The 15,591-nt window shown below is 46.3% G+C and overlaps 7 non-coding genes across 7 annotated transcripts; all 7 read right to left on the minus strand.

Annotated features, from left to right (window-relative positions):
* Window positions 1-762: 762 nt before the first annotated feature.
* On the minus strand, window positions 763-953 carry LOC130350287 (U2 spliceosomal RNA). The gene has a single exon (XR_008887433.1). It is a non-coding gene; the product is annotated as a U2 spliceosomal RNA (small nuclear RNA).
* Window positions 954-3,064: 2,111 nt separating this feature from the next.
* LOC130350288 (U2 spliceosomal RNA) lies at window positions 3,065-3,255 on the minus strand. The gene has a single exon (XR_008887434.1). It is a non-coding gene; the product is annotated as a U2 spliceosomal RNA (small nuclear RNA).
* A 2,089-nt stretch (window positions 3,256-5,344) lies between these two features.
* LOC130350301 (U2 spliceosomal RNA) lies at window positions 5,345-5,535 on the minus strand. The gene has a single exon (XR_008887446.1). It is a non-coding gene; the product is annotated as a U2 spliceosomal RNA (small nuclear RNA).
* A 2,091-nt stretch (window positions 5,536-7,626) lies between these two features.
* On the minus strand, window positions 7,627-7,817 carry LOC130350267 (U2 spliceosomal RNA). Its single transcript, XR_008887415.1, has one exon. It is a non-coding gene; the product is annotated as a U2 spliceosomal RNA (small nuclear RNA).
* Window positions 7,818-9,925: 2,108 nt separating this feature from the next.
* LOC130350289 (U2 spliceosomal RNA) lies at window positions 9,926-10,116 on the minus strand. The gene has a single exon (XR_008887435.1). It is a non-coding gene; the product is annotated as a U2 spliceosomal RNA (small nuclear RNA).
* Window positions 10,117-12,208: 2,092 nt separating this feature from the next.
* On the minus strand, window positions 12,209-12,399 carry LOC130350279 (U2 spliceosomal RNA). The gene has a single exon (XR_008887426.1). It is a non-coding gene; the product is annotated as a U2 spliceosomal RNA (small nuclear RNA).
* Window positions 12,400-14,503: 2,104 nt separating this feature from the next.
* On the minus strand, window positions 14,504-14,694 carry LOC130350290 (U2 spliceosomal RNA). The gene has a single exon (XR_008887436.1). It is a non-coding gene; the product is annotated as a U2 spliceosomal RNA (small nuclear RNA).
* Between the last annotated feature and the right edge of the window lie 897 nt (window positions 14,695-15,591).

Genomic DNA, 15,591 nt, shown 5'->3' on the forward strand with positions numbered 1-15,591 from the left:
GTCCATGTTGGAGCAGGTTTAGATACAGTCTAAAGCATAGATCTCAAAGTCTGTGCACAGAATTTAGCAAGGGCCTCGCACCTTCTGATGCATCAGGTAGGTGCACAATAGCATAGCCTAACCCTCTGTACTTTGGTCTATATTGATGCGGGACATAGACAGCCAGCTGATGACCAATCCATTAGTGCAATGGATGGCTGGAAGCATTTGTCTTTGCCTTTGCAATACCACAGAAGCAATGCATGGTCAATGTACAGCAATGACACACCTGTGTGAACAGCCAGGAGACCCCCCCCCCCATGTTATGTTACATAGTTACATAGTTAGTACGGTCGAAAAAAGACATATGTCCATCAAGTTCAACCAGGGAATTAAGGGGTAGGGGTGTGGCGCGATATTGGGGAAGGGATGAGATTTTATATTTCTTCATAAGCATTAATCTTATTTTGTCAATTAGGAACATTCAGCACCCACCCGCTATCAAGGCAGCTGCCTATCATGTCATGCCCTACCTGCACAGGTGTGCTGGCTACTCAAATGATTCAATTAAGGAGGCCATTTAGTCAGCAGCAGCAGAAGTCCTGTGCCTGGACGCTCCAACAGGGGCCAGACACAAGCAGAAGCAGAAGCAGCAGAAGCAGCAGCAGCACCACCTTTTGTTTTTTGGCTGCAGCAGCAGCAAGGCCCACAGGGCTGGCTAGCTGGCTAGCCAGCAAGCAGGTAGCAATGAAAGTAGGAATCTTTCTTTTTAACCCTGTAAGGGGGTGGTGCACTGTACCCGAAGATACTGCCATATCGGGTCAATGCATAGGGCGACGGAAGCAAGCTTCGAAATCGGCCCCCGTTCTCAAAAATCCATTTAATATATGGTCCCCAGATAGGGGACGTATCAGATATTAAACTGATAAGAACAGATACTACACTTGATCTTAGCCAAAAGGCCGAGAAGCGATAACCGTGAAAGGGGCGGGCCCAACAAGGTCCCCTTCATGGGCACTATCACTGCTTGCTGTCAGGGAGGCTGCCAGACAATTTTCCATGCACACTCTGGGCTGGGGGGCAGTCAACCACCAGTACACACAGCAGAACCTAAACCCATACCATTATTGCTAAGCAGCAAGACAGGGGCCCATTGCACTCCCACGGGGCCTTTTTAAATGCAATCCATAACCCGGATTTGCCAGGAACCCTTCTTACTCCTCCTACTTGCATGTGACACTGGGCTTAGGATCTGCATAGGAAACACACACACAAGCACACACCTACCTTTGTTGCCTGCAGATGCCTCCTTGGCTGTCCCCAAACGGTATCAAACCAACACCCACGGGAAGCTGTAAGCATAGAGGACATGCCTGCACCCCATTGGACTTACCTGTGTGGGTTAAATCCGGGTTATTTGACAACCTATGGCGGTGATGGTTCTGCTCAGGCAGAGCAGTGCTGATGCTCCTCATAAAGCTGTCGCTGCTGTGAAGGTTCTAGGTGACATCACAAATCCCTATGGTTACATACACAACAAAGCTGGGTTGTTGTTGTTTACACTCTGCAAGGCCTGTGGAAGTGAGTGACATCATAGCACTGTAGTTCTGAGGGTTCAAGATGGATGCAACAATCTCCTGTTGCTTCTATGAAGGCCGTAATAGACGACATCACCAAACAGCTCCATAGTCACATACACAGCAAAGGAGAGATGTTGTTTACACCTAGTGATGTCAGTGGTATTGAGTGACATCACAGCACAGTGCTAAGGCTCCTGGGCCTGGACACAGAAGCGGCTGCAATATCTCAACGGAGAATACGTTTATATCTATGTGTGTGTGTGCGCATATATATATATATATATATATATATATATATATATATATATATATATATATATATATATATATTTCTCTGCCGAAATCACTTTTAAACCCATTTCCACCTTTTTTTCCCTTCTCTTCCTCTTACTTTTTTTTCACGTTTTTTTACGTTTTTCTCCTTTTCGCCTCTTTTCTGGGCGTATTATTCTTCTTTTTCTTCTTTTTTTTCGTCTAATGCATACCCCATCAGTGCAGCAATGCTTATTCAATACCGCCAGCAGATGGAGACACTGGGGGATAATTTTCTAAGGATTTATACTGATTTTTCCTGTCTGAATTTGTCGCACAGAAAGTTGCAGGCCAAATATGTGTGACATTTCTGCGACTTTAGCTTCTAGAGCATTTTTACAACATTATACATAGGTGCTGAATACATAAAAAGCGACTGTTCAGCGACAGACAAGTCGCATCGGCTGAAAGTAGGCCAGAATGTCAGTCCATGTTGGAGCAGGTTTAGATACAGTCTAAAGCATAGATCTCAAAGTCTGTGCACAGAATTTAGCAAGGGCCTCGCACCTTCTGATGCATCAGGTAGGTGCACAATAGCATAGCCTAACCCTCTGTACTTTGGTCTATATTGATGCGGGACATAGACAGCCAGCTGATGACCAATCCATTAGTGCAATGGATGGCTGGAAGCATTTGTCTTTGCCTTTGCAATACCACAGAAGCAATGCATGGTCAATGTACAGCAATGACACACCTGTGTGAACAGCCAGGAGACCCCCCCCCCCCCCCCATGTTATGTTACATAGTTACATAGTTAGTACGGTCGAAAAAAGACATATGTCCATCAAGTTCAACCAGGGAATTAAGGGGTAGGGGTGTGGCGCGATATTGGGGAAGGGATGAGATTTTATATTTCTTCATAAGCATTAATCTTATTTTGTCAATTAGGAACATTCAGCACCCACCCGCTATCAAGGCAGCTGCCTATCATGTCATGCCCTACCTGCACAGGTGTGCTGGCTACTCAAATGATCCAATTAAGGAGGCCATTTAGTCAGCAGCAGCAGAAGTCCTGTGCCTGGACGCTCCAACAGGGGCCAGACACAAGCAGAAGCAGAAGCAGCAGAAGCAGCAGCAGCACCACCTTTTGTTTTTTGGCTGCAGCAGCAGCAAGGCCCACAGGGCTGGCTAGCTGGCTAGCCAGCAAGCAGGTAGCAATGAAAGTAGGAATCTTTCTTTTTAACCCTGTAAGGGGGTGGTGCACTGTACCCGAAGATACTGCCATATCGGGTCAATGCATAGGGCGACGGAAGCAAGCTTCGAAATCGGCCCCCGTTCTCAAAAATCCATTTAATATATGGTCCCCAGATAGGGGACGTATCAGATATTAAACTGATAAGAACAGATACTACACTTGATCTTAGCCAAAAGGCCGAGAAGCGATAACCGTGAAAGGGGCGGGCCCAACAAGGTCCCCTTCATGGGCACTATCACTGCTTGCTGTCAGGGAGGCTGCCAGACAATTTTCCATGCACACTCTGGGCTGGGGGGCAGTCAACCACCAGTACACACAGCAGAACCTAAACCCATACCATTATTGCTAAGCAGCAAGACAGGGGCCCATTGCACTCCCACGGGGCCTTTTTAAATGCAATCCATAACCCGGATTTGCCAGGAACCCTTCTTACTCCTCCTACTTGCATGTGACACTGGGCTTAGGATCTGCATAGGAAACACACACACAAGCACACACCTACCTTTGTTGCCTGCAGATGCCTCCTTGGCTGTCCCCAAACGGTATCAAACCAACACCCACGGGAAGCTGTAAGCATAGAGGACATGCCTGCACCCCATTGGACTTACCTGTGTGGGTTAAATCCGGGTTATTTGACAACCTATGGCGGTGATGGTTCTGCTCAGGCAGAGCAGTGCTGATGCTCCTCATAAAGCTGTCGCTGCTGTGAAGGTTCTAGGTGACATCACAAATCCCTATGGTTACATACACAACAAAGCTGGGTTGTTGTTGTTTACACTCTGCAAGGCCTGTGGAAGTGAGTGACATCATAGCACTGTAGTTCTGAGGGTTCAAGATGGATGCAACAATCTCCTGTTGCTTCTATGAAGGCCGTAATAGACGACATCACCAAACAGCTCCATAGTCACATACACAGCAAAGGAGAGATGTTGTTTACACCTAGTGATGTCAGTGGTATTGAGTGACATCACAGCACAGTGCTAAGGCTCCTGGGCCTGGACACAGCAGCGGCTGCAATATCTCAACGGAGAATACGTTTATATCTATGTGTGTGTGTGCGCATATATATATATATATATATATATATATAAATATATATATATATATTTCTCCGCCGAAATCACTTTTAAACCCATTTCCACCTTTTTTTCCCTTCTCTTCCTCTTACTTTTTTTTCACGTTTTTTTACGTTTTTCTCCTTTTCGCCTCTTTTCTGGGCGTATTATTCTTCTTTTTCTTCTTTTTTTTCGTCTAATGCATACCCCATCAGTGCAGCAATGCTTATTCAATACCGCCAGCAGATGGAGACACTGGGGGATAATTTTCTAAGGATTTATACTGATTTTTCCTGTCTGAATTTGTCGCACAGAAAGTTGCAGGCCAAATATGTGTGACATTTCTGCGACTTTAGCTTCTAGAGCATTTTTACAACATTATACATAGGTGCTGAATACATAAAAAGCGACTGTTCAGCGACAGACAAGTCGCATCGGCTGAAAGTAGGCCAGAATGTCAGTCCATGTTGGAGCAGGTTTAGATACAGTCTAAAGCATAGATCTCAAAGTCTGTGCACAGAATTTAGCAAGGGCCTCGCACCTTCTGATGCATCAGGTAGGTGCACAATAGCATAGCCTAACCCTCTGTACTTTGGTCTATATTGATGCGGGACATAGACAGCCAGCTGATGACCAATCCATTAGTGCAATGGATGGCTGGAAGCATTTGTCTTTGCCTTTGCAATACCACAGAAGCAATGCATGGTCAATGTACAGCAATGACACACCTGTGTGAACAGCCAGGAGACCCCCCCCCCCCCCCCCCATGTTATGTTACATAGTTACATAGTTAGTACGGTCGAAAAAAGACATATGTCCATCAAGTTCAACCAGGGAATTAAGGGGTAGGGGTGTGGCGCGATATTGGGGAAGGGATGAGATTTTATATTTCTTCATAAGCATTAATCTTATTTTGTCAATTAGGAACATTCAGCACCCACCCGCTATCAAGGCAGCTGCCTATCATGTCATGCCCTACCTGCACAGGTGTGCTGGCTACTCAAATGATCCAATTAAGGAGGCCATTTAGTCAGCAGCAGCAGAAGTCCTGTGCCTGGACGCTCCAACAGGGGCCAGACACAAGCAGAAGCAGCAGAAGCAGCAGCAGCACCACCTTTTGTTTTTTGGCTGCAGCAGCAGCAAGGCCCACAGGGCTGGCTAGCTGGCTAGCCAGCAAGCAGGTAGCAATGAAAGTAGGAATCTTTCTTTTTAACCCTGTAAGGGGGTGGTGCACTGTACCCGAAGATACTGCCATATCGGGTCAATGCATAGGGCAACGGAAGCAAGCTTCGAAATCGGCCCCCGTTCTCAAAAATCCATTTAATATATGGTCCCCAGATAGGGGACGTATCAGATATTAAACTGATAAGAACAGATACTACACTTGATCTTAGCCAAAAGGCCGAGAAGCGATAACCGTGAAAGGGGCGGGCCCAACAAGGTCCCCTTCATGGGCACTATCACTGCTTGCTGTCAGGGAGGCTGCCAGACAATTTTCCATGCACACTCTGGGCTGGGGGGCAGTCAACCACCAGTACACACAGCAGAACCTAAACCCATACCATTATTGCTAAGCAGCAAGACAGGGGCCCATTGCACTCCCACGGGGCCTTTTTAAATGCAATCCATAACCCGGATTTGCCAGGAACCCTTCTTACTCCTCCTACTTGCATGTGACACTGGGCTTAGGATCTGCATAGGAAACACACACACAAGCACACACCTACCTTTGTTGCCTGCAGATGCCTCCTTGGCTGTCCCCAAACGGTATCAAACCAACACCCACGGGAAGCTGTAAGCATAGAGGACATGCCTGCACCCCATTGGACTTACCTGTGTGGGTTAAATCCGGGTTATTTGACAACCTATGGCGGTGATGGTTCTGCTCAGGCAGAGCAGTGCTGATGCTCCTCATAAAGCTGTCGCTGCTGTGAAGGTTCTAGGTGACATCACAAATCCCTATGGTTACATACACAACAAAGCTGGGTTGTTGTTGTTTACACTCTGCAAGGCCTGTGGAAGTGAGTGACATCATAGCACTGTAGTTCTGAGGGTTCTAGATGGATGCAACAATCTCCTGTTGCTTCTATGAAGGCCGTAATAGACGACATCACCAAACAGCTCCATAGTCACATACACAGCAAAGGAGAGATGTTGTTTACACCTAGTGATGTCAGTGGTATTGAGTGACATCACAGCACAGTGCTAAGGCTCCTGGGCCTGGACACAGCAGCGGCTGCAATATCTCAACGGAGAATACGTTTATATCTATGTGTGTGTGTGCGCGTATATATATATATATATATATATATATATATATATATATATATATATATTTCTCCGCCGAAATCGCTTTTAAACCCATTTCCACCTTTTTTTCCCTTCTCTTCCTCTTACTTTTTTTTCACGTTTTTTTACGTTTTTCTCCTTTTCGCCTCTTTTCTGGGCGTATTATTCTTCTTTTTCTTCTTTTTTTTCGTCTAATGCATACCCCATCAGTGCAGCAATGCTTATTCAATACCGCCAGCAGATGGAGACACTGGGGGATAATTTTCTAAGGATTTATACTGATTTTTCCTGTCTGAATTTGTCGCACAGAAAGTTGCAGGCCAAATATGTGTGACATTTCTGCGACTTTAGCTTCTAGAGCATTTTTACAACATTATACATAGGTGCTGAATACATAAAAAGCGACTGTTCAGCGACAGACAAGTCGCATCGGCTGAAAGTAGGCCAGAATGTCAGTCCATGTTGGAGCAGGTTTAGATACAGTCTAAAGCATAGATCTCAAAGTCTGTGCACAGAATTTAGCAAGGGCCTCGCACCTTCTGATGCATCAGGTAGGTGCACAATAGCATAGCCTAACCCTCTGTACTTTGGTCTATATTGATGCGGGACATAGACAGCCAGCTGATGACCAATCCATTAGTGCAATGGATGGCTGGAAGCATTTGTCTTTGCCTTTGCAATACCACAGAAGCAATGCATGGTCAATGTACAGCAATGACACACCTGTGTGAACAGCCAGGAGACCCCCCCCCCATGTTATGTTACATAGTTACATAGTTAGTACGGTCGAAAAAAGACATATGTCCATCAAGTTCAACCAGGGAATTAAGGGGTAGGGGTGTGGCGCGATATTGGGGAAGGGATGAGATTTTATATTTCTTCATAAGCATTAATCTTATTTTGTCAATTAGGAACATTCAGCACCCACCCGCTATCAAGGCAGCTGCCTATCATGTCATGCCCTACCTGCACAGGTGTGCTGGCTACTCAAATGATCCAATTAAGGAGGCCATTTAGTCAGCAGCAGCAGAAGTCCTGTGCCTGGACGCTCCAACAGGGGCCAGACACAAGCAGAAGCAGAAGCAGCAGAAGCAGCAGCAGCACCACCTTTTGTTTTTTGGCTGCAGCAGCAGCAAGGCCCACAGGGCTGGCTAGCTGGCTAGCCAGCAAGCAGGTAGCAATGAAAGTAGGAATCTTTCTTTTTAACCCTGTAAGGGGGTGGTGCACTGTACCCGAAGATACTGCCATATCGGGTCAATGCATAGGGCGACGGAAGCAAGCTTCGAAATCGGCCCCCGTTCTCAAAAATCCATTTAATATATGGTCCCCAGATAGGGGACATATCAGATATTAAACTGATAAGAACAGATACTACACTTGATCTTAGCCAAAAGGCCGAGAAGCGATAACCGTGAAAGGGGCGGGCCCAACAAGGTCCCCTTCATGGGCACTATCACTGCTTGCTGTCAGGGAGGCTGCCAGACAATTTTCCATGCACACTCTGGGCTGGGGGGCAGTCAACCACCAGTACACACAGCAGAACCTAAACCCATACCATTATTGCTAAGCAGCAAGACAGGGGCCCATTGCACTCCCACGGGGCCTTTTTAAATGCAATCCATAACCCGGATTTGCCAGGAACCCTTCTTACTCCTCCTACTTGCATGTGACACTGGGCTTAGGATCTGCATAGGAAACACACACACAAGCACACACCTACCTTTGTTGCCTGCAGATGCCTCCTTGGCTGTCCCCAAACGGTATCAAACCAACACCCACGGGAAGCTGTAAGCATAGAGGACATGCCTGCACCCCATTGGACTTACCTGTGTGGGTTAAATCCGGGTTATTTGACAACCTATGGCGGTGATGGTTCTGCTCAGGCAGAGCAGTGCTGATGCTCCTCATAAAGCTGTCGCTGCTGTGAAGGTTCTAGGTGACATCACAAATCCCTATGGTTACATACACAACAAAGCTGGGTTGTTGTTGTTTACACTCTGCAAGGCCTGTGGAAGTGAGTGACATCATAGCACTGTAGTTCTGAGGGTTCAAGATGGATGCAACAATCTCCTGTTGCTTCTATGAAGGCCGTAATAGACGACATCACCAAACAGCTCCATAGTCACATACACAGCAAAGGAGAGATGTTGTTTACACCTAGTGATGTCAGTGGTATTGAGTGACATCACAGCACAGTGCTAAGGCTCCTGGGCCTGGACACAGCAGCGGCTGCAATATCTCAACGGAGAATACGTTTATATCTATGTGTGTGTGTGCGCATATATATATATATATATATATGTATATATATATATATATATATATATATATATATATATTTCTCCGCCGAAATCACTTTTAAACCCATTTCCACCTTTTTTTCCCTTCTCTTCCTCTTACTTTTTTTCACGTTTTTTTACGTTTTTCTCCTTTTCGCCTCTTTTCTGGGCGTATTATTCTTCTTTTTCTTCTTTTTTTTCGTCTAATGCATACCCCATCAGTGCAGCAATGCTTATTCAATACCGCCAGCAGATGGAGACACTGGGGGATAATTTTCTAAGGATTTATACTGATTTTTCCTGTCTGAATTTGTCGCACAGAAAGTTGCAGGCCAAATATGTGTGACATTTCTGCGACTTTAGCTTCTAGAGCATTTTTACAACATTATACATAGGTGCTGAATACATAAAAAGCGACTGTTCAGCGACAGACAAGTCGCATCGGCTGAAAGTAGGCCAGAATGTCAGTCCATGTTGGAGCAGGTTTAGATACAGTCTAAAGCATAGATCTCAAAGTCTGTGCACAGAATTTAGCAAGGGCCTCGCACCTTCTGATGCATCAGGTAGGTGCACAATAGCATAGCCTAACCCTCTGTACTTTGGTCTATATTGATGCGGGACATAGACAGCCAGCTGATGACCAATCCATTAGTGCAATGGATGGCTGGAAGCATTTGTCTTTGCCTTTGCAATACCACAGAAGCAATGCATGGTCAATGTACAGCAATGACACACCTGTGTGAACAGCCAGGAGACCCCCCCCCCCCCCCCCCATGTTATGTTACATAGTTACATAGTTAGTACGGTCGAAAAAAGACATATGTCCATCAAGTTCAACCAGGGAATTAAGGGGTAGGGGTGTGGCGCGATATTGGGGAAGGGATGAGATTTTATATTTCTTCATAAGCATTAATCTTATTTTGTCAATTAGGAACATTCAGCACCCACCCGCTATCAAGGCAGCTGCCTATCATGTCATGCCCTACCTGCACAGGTGTGCTGGCTACTCAAATGATCCAATTAAGGAGGCCATTTAGTCAGCAACAGCAGAAGTCCTGTGCCTGGACGCTCCAACAGGGGCCAGACACAAGCAGAAGCAGAAGCAGCAGAAGCAGCAGCAGCACCACCTTTTGTTTTTTGGCTGCAGCAGCAGCAAGGCCCACAGGGCTGGCTAGCTGGCTAGCCAGCAAGCAGGTAGCAATGAAAGTAGGAATCTTTCTTTTTAACCCTGTAAGGGGGTGGTGCACTGTACCCGAAGATACTGCCATATCGGGTCAATGCATAGGGCGACGGAAGCAAGCTTCGAAATCGGCCCCCGTTCTCAAAAATCCATTTAATATATGGTCCCCAGATAGGGGACGTATCAGATATTAAACTGATAAGAACAGATACTACACTTGATCTTAGCCAAAAGGCCGAGAAGCGATAACCGTGAAAGGGGCGGGCCCAACAAGGTCCCCTTCATGGGCACTATCACTGCTTGCTGTCAGGGAGGCTGCCAGACAATTTTCCATGCACACTTTGGGCTGGGGGGCAGTCAACCACCAGTACACACAGCAGAACCTAAACCCATACCATTATTGCTAAGCAGCAAGACAGGGGCCCATTGCACTCCCACGGGGCCTTTTTAAATGCAATCCATAACCCGGATTTGCCAGGAACCCTTCTTACTCCTCCTACTTGCATGTGACACTGGGCTTAGGATCTGCATAGGAAACACACACACAAGCACACACCTACCTTTGTTGCCTGCAGATGCCTCCTTGGCTGTCCCCAAACGGTATCAAACCAACACCCACGGGAAGCTGTAAGCATAGAGGACATGCCTGCACCCCATTGGACTTACCTGTGTGGGTTAAATCCGGGTTATTTGACAACCTATGGCGGTGATGGTTCTGCTCAGGCAGAGCAGTGCTGATGCTCCTCATAAAGCTGTCGCTGCTGTGAAGGTTCTAGGTGACATCACAAATCCCTATGGTTACATACACAACAAAGCTGGGTTGTTGTTGTTTACACTCTGCAAGGCCTGTGGAAGTGAGTGACATCATAGCACTGTAGTTCTGAGGGTTCAAGATGGATGCAACAATCTCCTGTTGCTTCTATGAAGGCCGTAATAGACGACATCACCAAACAGCTCCATAGTCACATACACAGCAAAGGAGAGATGTTGTTTACACCTAGTGATGTCAGTGGTATTGAGTGACATCACAGCACAGTGCTAAGGCTCCTGGGCCTGGACACAGCAGCGGCTGCAATATCTCAACGGAGAATACGTTTATATCTATGTGTGTGTGTGCGCATATATATATATATATATATATATATATATATATATATATATTTCTCCGCCGAAATCACTTTTAAACCCATTTCCACCTTTTTTTCCCTTCTCTTCCTCTTACTTTTTTTTCACGTTTTTTTACGTTTTTCTCCTTTTCGCCTCTTTTCTGGGCGTATTATTCTTCTTTTTCTTCTTTTTTTTCGTCTAATGCATACCCCATCAGTGCAGCAATGCTTATTCAATACCGCCAGCAGATGGAGACACTGGGGGATAATTTTCTAAGGATTTATACTGATTTTTCCTGTCTGAATTTGTCGCACAGAAAGTTGCAGGCCAAATATGTGTGACATTTCTGCGACTTTAGCTTCTAGAGCATTTTTACAACATTATACATAGGTGCTGAATACATAAAAAGCGACTGTTCAGCGACAGACAAGTCGCATCGGCTGAAAGTAGGCCAGAATGTCAGTCCATGTTGGAGCAGGTTTAGATACAGTCTAAAGCATAGATCTCAAAGTCTGTGCACAGAATTTAGCAAGGGCCTCGCACCTTCTGATGCATCAGGTAGGTGCACAATAGCATAGCCTAACCCTCTGTACTTTGGTCTATATTGATGCGGGACATAGACAGCCAGCTGATGACCAATCCATTAGTGCAATGGATGGCTGGAAGCATTTGTCTTTGCCTTTGCAATACCACAGAAGCAATGCATGGTCAATGTACAGCAATGACACACCTGTGTGAACAGCCAGGAGACCCCCCCCCCCCCCCCCCCATGTTATGTTACATAGTTACATAGTTAGTACGGTCGAAAAAAGACATATGTCCATCAAGTTCAACCAGGGAATTAAGGGGTAGGGGTGTGGCGCGATATTGGGGAAGGGATGAGATTTTATATTTCTTCATAAGCATTAATCTTATTTTGTCAATTAGGAACATTCAGCACCCACCCGCTATCAAGGCAGCTGCCTATCATGTCATGCCCTACCTGCACAGGTGTGCTGGCTACTCAAATGATCCAATTAAGGAGGCCATTTAGTCAGCAGCAGCAGAAGTCCTGTGCCTGGACGCTCCAACAGGGGCCAGACACAAGCAGAAGCAGAAGCAGCAGAAGCAGCAGCAGCACCACCTTTTGTTTTTTGGCTGCAGCAGCAGCAAGGCCCACAGGGCTGGCTAGCTGGCTAGCCAGCAAGCAGGTAGCAATGAAAGTAGGAATCTTTCTTTTTAACCCTGTAAGGGGGTGGTGCACTGTACCCGAAGATACTGCCATATCGGGTCAATGCATAGGGCGACGGAAGCAAGCTTCGAAATCGGCCCCCGTTCTCAAAAATCCATTTAATATATGGTCCCCAGATAGGGGACATATCAGATATTAAACTGATAAGAACAGATACTACACTTGATCTTAGCCAAAAGGCCGAGAAGCGATAACCGTGAAAGGGGCGGGCCCAACAAGGTCCCCTTCATGGGCACTATCACTGCTTGCTGTCAGGGAGGCTGCCAGACAATTTTCCATGCACACTCTGGGCTGGGGGGCAGTCAACCACCAGTACACACAGCAGAACCTAAACCCATACCATTATTGCTAAGCAGCAAGACAGGGGCCCATTGCACTCCCACGGGGCCTTTTTAAATGCAATCCATAACCCGGATTTGCCAGGAACCCTTCTTACTCCTCCTACTTGCATGTGACACTGGGCTTAGGATCTGCATAGGAAACACACACACAAGCACACACCTACCTTTGTTGCCTGCAGATGCCTCCTTGGCTGTCCCCAAACGGTATCAAACCAACACCCACGGGAAGCTGTAAGCATAGAGGACATGCCTGCACCCCATTGGACTTACCTGTGTGGGTTAAATCCGGGTTATTTGACAACCTATGGCGGTGATGGTTCTGCTCAGGCAGAGCAGTGCTGATGCTCCTCATAAAGCTGTCGCTGCTGTGAAGGTTCTAGGTGACATCACAAATCCCTATGGTTACATACACAACAAAGCTGGGTTGTTGTTGTTTACACTCTGCAAGGCCTGTGGAAGTGAGTGACATCATAGCACTGTAGTTCTGAGGGTTCAAGATGGATGCAACAATCTCCTGTTGCTTCTATGAAGGCCGTAATAGACGACATCACCAAACAGCTCCATAGTCACATACACAGCAAAGGAGAGATGTTGTTTACACCTAGTGATGTCAGTGGTATTGAGTGACATCACAGCACAGTGCTAAGGCTCCTGGGCCTGGACACAGCAGCGGCTGCAATATCTCAACGGAGAATACGTTTATATCTATGTGTGTGTGTGCGCATATATATATATATATATATATATATATATATATATATATTTCTCCGCCGAAATCACTTTTAAACCCATTTCCACCTTTTTTTCCCTTCTCTTCCTCTTACTTTTTTTCACGTTTTTTTACGTTTTTCTCCTTTTCACCTCTTTTCTGGGCGTATTATTCTTCTTTTTCTTCTTTTTTTTCGTCTAATGCATACCCCATCAGTGCAGCAATGCTTATTCAATACCGCCAGCAGATGGAGACACTGGGGGATAATTTTCTAAGGATTTATACTGATTTTTCCTGTCTGAATTTGTCGCACAGAAAGTTGCAGGCCAAATATGTGTGACATTTCTGCGACTTTAGCTTCTAGAGCATTTTTACAACATTATACATAGGTGCTGAATACATAAAAAGCGACTGTTCAGCGACAGACAAGTCGCATCGGCTGAAAGTAGGCCAGAATGTCAGTCCATGTTGGAGCAGGTTTAGATACAGTCTAAAGCATAGATCTCAAAGTCTGTGCACAGAATTTAGCAAGGGCCTCGCACCTTCTGATGCATCAGGTAGGTGCACAATAGCATAGCCTAACCCTCTGTACTTTGGTCTATATTGATGCGGGACATAGACAGCCAGCTGATGACCAATCCATTAGTGCAATGGATGGCTGGAAGCATTTGTCTTTGCCTTTGCAATACCACAGAAGCAATGCATGGTCAATGTACAGCAATGACACACCTGTGTGAACAGCCAGGAGACCCCCCCCCCCCCCCCCCCCCCATGTTATGTTACATAGTTACATAGTTAGTACGGTCGAAAAAAGACATATGTCCATCAAGTTCAACCAGGGAATTAAGGGGTAGGGGTGTGGCGCGATATTGGGGAAGGGATGAGATTTTATATTTCTTCATAAGCATTAATCTTATTTTGTCAATTAGGAACATTCAGCACCCACCCGCTATCAAGGCAGCTGCCTATCATGTCATGCCCTACCTGCACAGGTGTGCTGGCTACTCAAATGATCCAATTAAGGAGGCCATTTAGTCAGCAGCAGCAGAAGTCCTGTGCCTGGACGCTCCAACAGGGGCCAGACACAAGCAGAAGCAGAAGCAGCAGAAGCAGCAGCAGAAGCAGCAGCAGCACCACCTTTTGTTTTTTGGCTGCAGCAGCAGCAAGGCCCACAGGGCTGGCTAGCTGGCTAGCCAGCAAGCAGGTAGCAATGAAAGTAGGAATCTTTCTTTTTAACCCTGTAAGGGGGTGGTGCACTGTACCCGAAGATACTGCCATATCGGGTCAATGCATAGGGCGACGGAAGCAAGCTTCGAAATCGGCCCCCGTTCTCAAAAATCCATTTAATATATGGTCCCCAGATAGGGGACGTATCAGATATTAAACTGATAAGAACAGATACTACACTTGATCTTAGCCAAAAGGCCGAGAAGCGATAACCGTGAAAGGGGCGGGCCCAACAAGGTCCCCTTCATGGGCACTATCACTGCTTGCTGTCAGGGAGGCTGCCAGACAATTTTCCATGCACACTCTGGGCTGGGGGGCAGTCAACCACCAGTACACACAGCAGAACCTAAACCCATACCATTATTGCTAAGCAGCAAGACAGGGGCCCATTGCACTCCCACGGGGCCTTTTTAAATGCAATCCATAACCCGGATTTGCCAGGAACCCTTCTTACTCCTCCTACTTGCATGTGACACTGGGCTTAGGATCTGCATAGGAAACACACACACAAGCACACACCTACCTTTGTTGCCTGCAGATGCCTCCTTGGCTGTCCCCAAACGGTATCAAACCAACACCCACGGGAAGCTGTAAGCATAGAGGACATGCCTGCACCCCATTGGACTTACCTGTGTGGGTTAAATCCGGGTTATTTGACAACCTATGGCGGTGATGGTTCTGCTCAGGCAGAGCAGTGCTGATGCTCCTCATAAAGCTGTCGCTGCTGTGAAGGTTCTAGGTGACATCACAAATCCCTATGGTTACATACACAACAAAGCTGGGTTGTTGTTGTTTACACTCTGCAAGGCCTGTGGAAGTGAGTGACATCATAGCACTGTAGTTCTGAGGGTTCTAGATGGATGCAACAATCTCCTGTTGCTTCTATGAAGGCCGTAATAGACGACATCACCAAACAGCTCCATAGTCACATACACAGCAAAGGAGAGATGTTGTTTACACCTAGTGATGTCAGTGGTATTGAGTGACATCACAGCACAGTGCTAAGGCTCCTGGGCCTGGACACAGCAGCGGCTGCAATATCTCAACGGAGAATACGTTTATATCTATGTGTGTGTGTGCGCATATATATATATATATATATATATA

The sequence above is a fragment of the Hyla sarda genome, unplaced genomic scaffold (genome assembly GCF_029499605.1).
Source record: "Hyla sarda isolate aHylSar1 unplaced genomic scaffold, aHylSar1.hap1 scaffold_941, whole genome shotgun sequence".
NCBI classification, from domain to species: domain Eukaryota; kingdom Metazoa; phylum Chordata; class Amphibia; order Anura; family Hylidae; genus Hyla; species Hyla sarda.